This window comes from Aptenodytes forsteri, unplaced genomic scaffold, assembly GCF_000699145.1.
Source record: "Aptenodytes forsteri isolate BGI_AS27 unplaced genomic scaffold, ASM69914v1 Scaffold8, whole genome shotgun sequence".
In the NCBI taxonomy this organism is placed as follows: domain Eukaryota; kingdom Metazoa; phylum Chordata; class Aves; order Sphenisciformes; family Spheniscidae; genus Aptenodytes; species Aptenodytes forsteri.
In genome coordinates, this window is record NW_008796218.1 from 3,570,099 (window position 1) to 3,579,483 (window position 9,385).

Below are 9,385 nucleotides of genomic sequence, written 5' to 3' on the forward strand. Positions count from 1 at the left end.
TTAATCACAGGAAATAATAACTAACAAATACTATTGTTATTTACCTAAATATTGTTATTTAGGTTTTCAAGTGTCCTATCTTGATGTAGATGCCAAGACTGAATATTTCTGAGTACTAACTGGATCGCTTCTATAAACCAAATCACCAAGTTCATGGACTTGGCCAGAAGTTTCCCTTCCTGTCCTTATCCTGGATCTTCAGGCCAGGCTAGGTTACAGGGCAGATCAACAATGCAGCTGGGAAGTCCTGAACTAGAGCTATCTTGAGTTTGTACCTGTTAGCGGCACAGCTCATTTTATGTATCAGTGGCATGGATAACATTAATAAGTCTATATGTGATGCAGGCCATCAATTCTTTTAGCTGGCAGACAACCATCACCCTATTGTCACTTAATTTTTTCTGTCTCGCATGGACAAGATCACCTAATTTTGTCCTCTTTTTTCCAAAAGTAGATTGACACATCTGGTATTAGTCATTCTCTGAACACTGTTGTCTCTTATTTTATCCTTACCAAGGCATTTTGATATACCTGTCAACATATGAACACAGCTAGATCACCATGTAGGCCTGAATACAACAAATGGAAAGTGGAAATAGCTTAACCTATGCAGCAGGTTGGATAGAAATAGAAAAGAGTGTTTCTGTAACAGACTACCTATATAAAACATGACCAGCCCTCATCATATTTATAATTCAATATGCTTCCTCAGGAGCATAACGACATCTCTGGTCCATAAGAGCAAAGGGCCCTCTAGCCCTGGGTCCTGTCTGCAGTGACGGGTGCTTAGGGAAAGACATGAGAACAGAGTGATACTCACTGTCACTTCTAGACTGCCTCAGCCCGAGATTTTTGGCCTTTCTTACATTCAGGTTGTACCTTTTCTTTACTTCAATGGATTTTTACTTCAGTTCTTTATTCAATTGATTTTTGAACCATAAAAAGTTTGTATCATCTGTAACACCCTATGGCAAGTAGTTCCACAGATAACACATGTTGTGTGAACCATCTCTGCTCTGAACCTGTCATTCATTTACCTCATTCAATAACCCCCTAGGTTCTTGTATTGGAAGAGATGTGAACAATTTATTGTTAATTACCATTTCCATATTATAGCTCTCCAACAGTGATCATACACCAGTCCTCACTCTTCTCACCTAGACAATGCTAGCTTACCTACTGATTCCTTTCACAAAGCTTTTCCACACCTTTGATCATGCTTGTTAGTCTTCCCTGAATCTTCTCCAGTCCTTTAATATCCCATTTGAAATAGAAGAACCTTGGGAGGCCTAGGCTATGCTACAGATTTTATCAGAGCATTGTTTCTTAACAAGAAAGGTTTATAAATTCTATAGATAGGACTGAGAATATTTGCAACGTGATGGTTCACTTCCAAAGCAGATTGAGATACAGTTGTGAGGAAGCTATGGTACTTTCCTTTTCAGATGAAAGAAACAGCAAAGAAAGTAAAAGTAAGGCAAACACTTAGTTCAGTATCTGTCAACTAAGTGTATTTAAAAAATGAATAGGAAAGAACTGAACCTCAAAATCTACTTTGAAAGATTCTGGACGAACAGCCTGGGCAATAACTTCTCTAAACACAGAGCATCACAGTCAAAAAAATTTACAAGTAAAACAAAACTCCACCTTGCTGAAATTCTAGCAGAGTATGAATGGGGCAGCCTAGTAAACTGGTAAGTGAAAGGCCATAAGTATGCAATGGATATGAAACAAAACTAATAAAAAAACAAAAGACTTACGAAGTATATGAGTATAATAACTATACTCAGTATTTTTAGAAATGTTATTTTTTTAAAAGGTTATGTATGTTTGTTTTACTCATTTAAAGAAACTGTAGCTTCTAATAATGCTAAAAATTTGGACCCCTGATAGATGAATAATATTTTCCCGAGTGAAATATTTTCATATATACAAAATTATAGAAATAAAAGTAATTTAATATTATTATAAGTCACTCTAGTTATGTAAGGTGTGTAAACAGTGTTTTTGAAAATCATATGCGGCTATTATTTGAGCATGCTCCTTTCATGTAAGACCAACAGGTCATGTAGTGAGCTGAACCATGGCAGAGAAGGCAGAAACTCAAGTGCTAGCCATAGTTACGGCATCGATTCATTCTTTGCCTACGGCAAGTACTAAAGCCAACGCTTTCAATGATGACACCTGGTCTTTGATCCATTTTAAACACATAAACAATCTTTTTAAAGCTGCTAACCTACAACTTCTAGTAACATGAATAATTGTGGAGATGGGGATTGTCAGCTTAGGCCGAAGGGGGGCACACAGTTAAATTTTTAGGACTTTTTCCTTGCTACTCAGGAAAACTGATACATAAAATGTCCATGCTGAACTGAAACAACTGAGGTATAAGCAAACATGTTGGTCTGCCAAACCACATATGAGGGAGCACTAATCTCCAGCAGATTTGGGATGGGCAACTGGAGCCGTATCATCTTAAACTACCTCTGTAGTAGTCAGCAAAGCTTATCTATCAAAAGCCCTAATCAAACTAAGTGCCATAGGGTCTGCTGACTTTCTGTGGGATTTGTGCTCATGGACAATTTGGGTCCCCTTGGAAATAGCAACCTTTGTAATTACACGCTATCATACATAATGGGAAGGACTGGATGATATCACAATATGTTCTTCACATCTATTTGATGTAATAAGCTGCTCTGAAAAGAAGTCTATCTACTGCCCATCAGGCAGTTTTGTTTCAGGTTGTGCATAGGGTGTTTTTATCATAGCCCTTTTGATAAAACAGGCCAAAAAATCCACAAGTACCAGGAAGAATTAAAAGCAGAGAAGACCAAAATGAATAAGCAAAAAATCTCTCTACCATTGCAGCTGAGTTTGTAGACTACTATGCTTAACACAGGACTTCCAGTAGTATTTTGAGGAACCCAACTGTTTACACAACCTGTGCTATAACAAGTAAATTGGAAATACATTTATTAGAATAAAAAATAATTACCTAGTGAAGACAGAGTTACTGTATTTAGGTATCTACTAGTCCAAGACTATACTCATCAAAATTCCCTCAATAAAAGCAGGTGACTAAGACATGCATCAACCTTTAGAGTGTGACAGTCACAACTGAGTCACTGAGCACATTCTATTCTGACACGTATTAGAAGGCAGAAGCCAGGCCCATTGCAAATTCTAACATTAATCAGCTGCAAGAAAAAACTCTGTGTGATTCTCAAATTCAGCAACTAGAGGGAAGAGTGACAAGAGACAGGATGAGAGGAAAACTGGGGTTCCAGTTTTTGTTCCACTAAACACTTTACTATTAAGAGTTCATCCCACTCTCAGTGTGTTACCAGCTACCTTCAACAGTTCCCAACTTTTGAGAAACCCATTCCTGGATGCCCATTCCTTTCCAGGCCCTTCAGGCTGAGTCTATGTGTCTGACTCAGGCATGTGGTTTCTTCTGCCAGGACTAGGAACCACCAAGTCAACAGACAATCACAGTGCTGCAGAAGAGGAGCAATGTCAATTTGATCATTGTCATCTGTGGTACATAATGTACAGCATACAACCTTGTGCCCTGCTATGGGTGTGTCGCTTGAGCCTATTAATATTACTATTCTTCCTACTGCTATATAGTTTAATAGAAATATAAGTTGTCATGAATCTGCCCAGCTGACTGTTACTTTCTTAAAGACAGATGGACAGAGCTAATGTTACAATTGTCATCTGGAAATTAAGTGATTTTAGTCAAAGACATGTAGCCCACCTAGATGAAAAGGTAGCACAACTCTAATCTGCTTGTGTCAGAAATCAATCTCACCTTTCCTACAGGGATAAACAAACATCTCTACTTGTAATACATAAAGAGAACTAATCATAAAAGTAGTGCTCTAGAACTGACAAATACTGTAGTTTATAAACAAAGCCAGTATCCTAAGCCTTTGGGGAAAACGAAAAATAAAAACCTCTCTAAAGTATTTAAAAAAACCCAGAGCGAGAGCTAGAAGAATGAGATAGTCAGCAGAAAATAGAGCCACCAATGTACTCGCATGAACAGAAAAATACAATTGGAAAAGAAAAGAAGCAGGCTGTCTGCCAGCAACCTTGATCTTGATCCCACTAAAGTAAATCACAAATTGCTATCAACTTCAGTGGAACAGGATCAGACATTTGAATTATAAAGAGCTATGGGCTTTGAAAGATAAGTACAAAATGCAGCTTCTAAAGTTTGTTCTAGCAACATTAACACAAGCAGCTAAACACAGCATTAGCACACCTATTTTACACAACTGCCAGGTGTTTATAATATAAACTTGAACATTTAATTTTCATTAACTTAACACCTATTGCCCAGAAAACAGCATAATTCTGCTACTGATGTCTCCACCGCTTTCCTAGCAAAGCACAAATATTTCTAAAGAAGTAATACCCAACGTCAAGTTTTCTAAAAGTGAGATAGGCAAGAACATATAGTGATATCAGTGTGTAGTGTCTGCACATGTAGAAGCTCAGCAGATGATTACGAAGCAAGATAGCACAACACTGTAAATGTCATATTGCATGTTTCACTTGCCAAACTCATGCATACCATGATGGACAATGTAAACATAAATCCAGACTTACAGAATACACAAATAAGCCTACCTATTCATAAAATTTCACGTACACCTGCGCCATCTGAGATGGAAGTAATTAAACCTGTGTGAGATATAGTGCAGCAATATTCTCTATTGTTATGCCTGTACTGTGACTTCCCATTTTAATGCTGTACATTGGAGAAGTGAATAATCTTCATATGCAGTGCTGAATTAAAAAAAAAGAACAGGAAAGAGATAAAATAGATCTACTGATCTTCAGCTTTCTAAGAATATTCTAACCTCAGTACTAGAATGAGAATATTAAAAATATATCTGAACTATGTAAAGTACTCCTTCAGCAGTTTGAGCTAGCCACCTAGTACCTTGAATATGCTTTCACCTCTCTGAAAACAGTGATATACCTGTCCATATATCACAGTTTAAACAGAGAATGTTTAATTCCATGGGTTTTTCCATTTCTCTAAAAATTATTTGCAAAGATATAGATTAGCTCATAAAATCTTAAAAAAATACATTAAACATTTGAAATTAGGCACAAACAGATTATTCTTCTGCCGTATTTTCTGTTTGGAAACACCTGACATATCAGTGTTAGTTCTTCCCTGTTCTTTCAGGAGGACTTGCTGCCCAGACACTGTAAGCTATCATACCTTAACCAACGATGAAAGTCAATGGATCTATAGTTAATGCATCTTCTTCACAATGTTAGTCCAATGAGTTAATCTGGTATTAGCACGGCTAAAATGTGGCAACAATTTTGAGACTGAAGTGCAAAAACCTGTTTCAGCTCAAGATGCTAAGCTAAACCTCTGGTTGTGGTGAAGATGTCTTTTCACTAGGTCACTAGTCCTCTAGATATAGATTTCTCATTGAAGACATGAGCAGAAAATGACATGAAAAGGGAAATGGCTACTATCTGCAATAGTTTTCCCTTTACAAGTTATCTTTCAAAATACAGAAACACCTGCATACTCTTCTTCCCAAATGAGAATTCATCCTTTTAAAAGTTAATATGCGAGCATCATTTTTCCCTCTCTCCTCTTCCAGTACATGTAACACCCACACAAGCAGCAACAGTTTTCCTTTGATTATCCTTCAAGCATTTTTTCTCTTCTGTCAAAGTTGTCCATTAACCCCATGATTCAGATGTTGCCTTTTTTCTAGCCAGTATCCAACAGGTTTCAGCCTGGACATCCTGTCCTAATCTTCTGTTAAGAGTACCTCCCACCCAGTTCTCTGCACCAGCAGACACTCCTTATTTTTTCAAGAAGCATTTTAATACTGTATGTAAATACAGTTTTATATGAAACAGTATTATTTAAGTACATTAAGGCAGCAGAATCCTTTCTTCTCATCCTGTTTACTTTGCTTAAATTCTTTTCTTTGGACTTGTATTTGTTACATTTTTCTCACCGCATTTTATCTGCTTCATTCTCTTTACAGTTAAAAGTTGGCTGATAGAACAGCTTCTTTTTTGAGCTTCTCAGAAAAGCCAGCATGCCTCAGCTGTGTGTAGTACAACATTTGCTGACAGAACCTTTTTTAAAAAAAATACACTTCAGCTGTTTTATTAAATGAGTCACCCAAATGCTGGGGGATACTATATAGTAACAAACTATGAATGCTCAAGTGGGAAAGCAGCAAGTACTATTTACAACACAACTGTATGTTCAGAAATAAAGATGGCATCGAAGCAAAACATACGGCCTGCTGCTACACATGCTTAGCTCTGTCATAAGTAAAGTTTGAAAAGACAACTATTTTTTCTTCTTGTTGCAATGTTAATGGTTCATTACTTAAAAACCTGTGCGCACACACACAAATACACATACATATTTATATACTACCTGCCTCCAAGGAACTTCCCTATCATTGTTTCAGAAAAATAAATATCAGTGTCTACAAAGCTGTCTTACTAACTGAAAAATGGCAAGATATTAGTCTTGTTTTTAAAAGAAACTTGTGTGATTTTATAGATTTTTTTTCAATAAAGATGGCTCAAAAAGAAAGATTTATGAAACCAATACTCAAGCAAAAACTTGTATTGAACTCAATGCGTACTTGATAAAACTCTTCCCAACTTCAAAAGCAAATTTTTAAAAAAAATTTACCAGTACCAATATAGCTTCCTGTACTGTAAGTTCAGTTCCCATACAGAACAAAATACAACAGCAAACCTGGAATCTCAAAAATTCATTTTGTATAAATCCAAACAGCAATTTTGCCAGCGCTGGCGTAAAAACCAACCTCATTTCAAATATGCTACTATAGGCAACCAAAGTGTTTGCTCAAGCCCTAATCTCAAATCAAAAAGTGTTTCAATTATTCTACCAATACGCATTTTGTTCTAGTCAGCAATAAATGATGATGCTAAAGCAAACCTTGAATGCCCCAGGACTTCAAGGTACTTTTTTTCCCCTTTGGAAAGAAAATACAAAATAGCTAATACGAATAAATTTAGATCTAATGATATGGAGCCAGATTTAAAAATATTTAGGCAATTAATGATAGCTGCCTAATGAGATTTATTTCCATAATTTGTTAATTCCCATTGATTTCTACTTACTTAGTAATCCAAATATGCATAAACGTCCCACTCTTGTTTTATAAAGACTATAAAGCATGAGAAATGTAATCGTGAAAAGGACCCATATATTTCCTGAATTACCTATAATGAAGAATAATATTTACAACTGAATATGATTAAAACAGTTCTAATAAAATGCAGTTTCTTTCATTCTTCCAACTGTCAAATCATGCATAGTACATAAGAGCAAAACCTGTTGAAATTAACATGAATTTTGCCTCTGATTTCATTCAATTTGGCTTAAGTACCCGGCCATGTTTTTAGCTACATACAAGCATATCCCTATCCAGAAAGCTTGTGTCTACTATGTATCTCACAGGAGCTTCGGAGAGATCTCTTCTGCTTACTGAGCAACCAAATAGACAAGAGCACAATACCTCACTAGATAAACACCTTTGTTGCACAGGAGTTCAAATCAAGGCAACACTGATACGGGCTTTTAACTTAACAGTAAAGGATTTTATCTTTCTTTTGTAAAGCGCATTTGTTTAGTCAGTATATCACTAGAAGCATGGGTCAATATTTCCACACCTCTGACATTTGAGTCAATATAATAATATTTTACATTTTTTATTATCTCAGAAAACTACTGCTTCCCCCCTTCATGATTAGAATTTAAGTTATATACATATCACTCAGGGGCAGGTTTTGACACAAAACCTGTAACTTGGTTTATATGAACAAAAAGTTTATGTTCAGCAATACTACCACTACTACACAGCCAAGGTATGGAAACTTCTTAGTCTTATTCAAAAATAATCCTTTTTGTTGTTCTTGCTTAGTTTTTATTTGCCTGATGGGGTTTTCTGAATATAATTTCACATATCAAATAATGATCTGTCAAACCGTATTATAGCATCAAGTCACAAGCAAATTTACATCAGATGCCTACATTAGATGCCTTTGCATCCAATAGCTAATGGAAGTTTTAAGTAGACCCAATAAGCAATATTAATTTACAATTTTGTTTCCCCCTTTTTTTTGTCTGTTAATTATCTTGGTTAGAAGTGAATGAGATTCACATTGTTCTACTACAACACATTCTTCTTAAAGATAGACATTACTTTTTCATATAATTATCTTTTTTATTCTAAAATAAAATATTGCCACTGTCCAAAAGATTACAGTAGCGAGTAAAAAGGAAAATACATAATCACAGTTAGGAGTTACTGTATGTAATGAGGTTAATAATTTGCAGCCCATGGTGGATGTTGCACTGTGACTGGACAAGATCATTGCGTAGCAACTGACAGTAAGAGATACAAGTGGATCTTAAGTGCTCACATAAATGTGGGCTTCTCCCATAAACCTTTTGTGAGTCTTAAGCAAAGGTCAATAAAGGTTACAACAAAACCCGGTTTCAAACAATTTTTGAGTGGCTCTTCATCTCCTATCCAGTCTTTAGAGCAGGAATCTTTCCCGTGCTGCTCTGTTCAGTTGAGAGGGACAGTCACTTCAGAATTCGGGGCAGAACTGCACCAATACTGAGTCAACTACAGGTCTTTTCTTTAGAGTGGGAGAAAAACAAGATGACAAACAAGACCCAAAACCTCCACATTGAACTTGATAATGCGGTGTACCGGCGCTTCATTGTTGTTACTGTGATGGTCTAATTTTGAAAATGCTGGACATTATTTCTTCACAGCAAATACAACTCAAACAAGAGGCTTTTCCTCCTACAGGCTTACTAAAAAGTGTTGCCAAACGTGAACGTTTTTGAAAACCATAGCCATTTTCTTTTCAGAAAAAAAAATTACCTCTCTATAACCACGTTTCAACCTTTTCCTCTTTTGGAATATTTTCTGAGTACAGCAGCTAGCCTGACACTAGAGTATTTTACCTACCTCCTCCAGTGTTACTATAGTAAGCATAAAGCTGAAAAGCTATACCCTTTCTAGTGAAACACATCTAGTCTCCTGGACAAAGCAGCCAAAGTTTTTCCTGCGGTTGTGCAATTACCAGCCAGTCAAGATTTTGCTGCTGCTGCCAGGTATGCATTAATTTCTCCTGGTGCTTTAAAGCTAACCGCTTACGCGTCGATCAGCGGGGCTGCTGAAGTGTTACTTCCTGAAAAGCCATTGACTCCGGCGGACGGCACCCGTGCATAAAGGCCGGAGGGAGGGAAACCTGGGGAGCCTCCTTCCTGGCGGGCGGCAGGACGCTCTCGGCCAAACTTCGGTTGCTCCCCTCTCCCGCCACCTCCACC